Source organism: Physella acuta, unplaced genomic scaffold, assembly GCF_028476545.2.
Source record: "Physella acuta isolate Inbredline_101_S28 unplaced genomic scaffold, ASM2847654v3 ptg002161l, whole genome shotgun sequence".
Lineage (NCBI taxonomy): Eukaryota > Metazoa > Mollusca > Gastropoda > Physidae > Physella > Physella acuta.
In genome coordinates, this window is record NW_026733662.1 from 32,501 (window position 1) to 35,000 (window position 2,500).

Genomic DNA, 2,500 nt, shown 5'->3' on the forward strand with positions numbered 1-2,500 from the left:
ATCGGAAGGGTGATCTCGACTCGGGCTGAGGCGGGCCACAACAATCCGCGGTCACATCGGAGCCGTCCAGGCTAACGAGGCCCCGGCTCACGGGTAACCCATGGGGCTGGACCGGGAGTCCGCCGTTAAAGAAGAAAGAAATGTAGTGCAAACCAGAACCAGTTTTTTTTATTTATTTTATAACTCGACTAATAATCGTCACAAAATTATAAACTTGGTACCTACGGATAGCCCTGGGCCCAACCTAATACAGGATGTCCATAACTATGCGCTAATTAAATAATTAATGGGTATTAAGGTCGGTCTTAGTAAATTGCTATATAAAGTCTAAGACCAGAACCAGTATTTTAAATTTATTTTATAACTCGGCTCCTAATTGTCACAAAATTTAAAAATTGGTACCTATGGATAGCCCTCGGCCCTACCTAATACACCGTGTCCATAACAATGTGGTAATTAAATATTTACTGGGCGTTAGGGTCGGTCTTAGTAAATTGCTATATAAAGTCTATATAAAATTTTACGAATTTAAAAAAAAAATTCCTACCGTCAAAAATAGCGACGCCTAGACCACCACACCTGTTCTGACGTTAAATCCTACTTGCACACACGTGTGGGAATAGATTAGATATCATCTAGAGATAGAATTCCTAATTATTTAATTAAAATAGAGACTCTAGATTTAATAGTTGTGTCATAGTTACATTAAGTCGAATTAGCGAAGCGGAGGCGGGAACTAGATTCTAGATCTAACACTTCGATTGCGATGAAAAAAAAATAGCTTTATTTTAAGGCCGACAAGGCAAATACGGTTTAATTAATATTAAAGAAATAAGTCCGAACACCTACCTTAAGCGAATCATCTACACAACACATGACTAGAAATAATACACGTCCACACGAAGAGCGATTGAAACGGTGACTGCAACGGTGAAAACTTGTACGACGGAAACATGGCGCCTAGGTTATGCCTACTTCCGGTCTGATGAAAATTTTTAATTCATTTTAAATTTTGCGCTCTATTTCGTCCGCGCTTGTCCACTTAAACTCTACAGAAAAGATAGTCTATATAAAAATAATTCCTAGAAGACAATTTTATGAGAGATCACCCACATTTATTTACCCTGCCTGTCTACCTTAGGGTTAGAGTTTGAATTTTTCTAGATTCAAGCCAAATATGCCGTGTCGATTAAACGACGACGTACATAACAGAGCGAAGACAATGAATGGTTCCTTAATTAACTATAATTACGGTCCTAATACAACTACAATTCACCATAGTACTAATATGTATGTGTATTGTTGTTTTGGGAGTTCTGTCATTACATTTTAAATTATAAAAAAAACGGGTTTACGATACACTTCATTACGCCGCCGATCGTGGTTTTAGATTTAAATTTGGTCGGATTCGGTTTATTATTAATTTATATAATACTTTATACATACTTTAATTCATTAAATACATTTATCTATGTATTTATTTCATTAGTTAAGTATTTGTTTAACTAAAAATTATCAATTTAAGGCATAACAATTACAGAAAACGATTGTATTTGAGATAAGTCTTATCGAACCATTTAGTAGCTGGGTCGGTTTATTATTAATTTATCTAATACTTTATACATACTTTCACTCATTAATTACATGTATATATGCATTCATTAAATCATTTAAGTATTTATTTCATCAAAAAGTATCGATTGAAGGCATAACACTGATAGAAAACGATTGTATTTGAGATAAGTCTTATCGAACCATTTAGTAGCTGGTTCGCGGGTCGGTTTTATTCCTTAACTCTAGATTTAAGTCTATCGTGTTTAATTTCAATTTAATTTATCACAACTTTTAGATTTTGTACTAGATTAAGCTACATTGAAGCTTATTTTTCACTATTTAATCAATAGAGGATATTATATAATATTTTTAAGTCTAATATTACGCAGCCGTTTGTTAAATCTAGTTTTACAACGACGACTCGCGCGATTTCGGTTTGGTTTTAAAACTTAAGTTCATTGATTCTTAAAATATATATTCCAGTTAGAATAGAACTGAATACGTACCACATGATGTATACACACGTTTGGGTTATTTATTTATTTTAAATTTAGTTTATTATGACCGATCGTAATTAACTTTGGCGATACCGGGCTGATATGTCTTATCGACCGGAAAACTACTGTCCCTTCGGTCGACTAGTTGGTCTTAGACGGCATTACCGAGGTTTGAAAACTCTTACACCGTGTTTTTATTTTCACATAGATCCTATATTTTGATACCAGTCATTCGTTTAAGTTTAAATTAGAAAACGTGAAATGTAGTTTATTGGAAACACTAATGTTTTTAATTTTGTACAAAATAAATTTTTATTCGTTTCAGGTAAACGGCGGGATGAGAAAAATCTGCTTTCTACAACACATACATTGGTTAAGAATATAAAGTGAAATATAGTTGTACAAACACCGTCTCTACTTAGCAGCTTAGCCTCTACGGCAATGCCGCG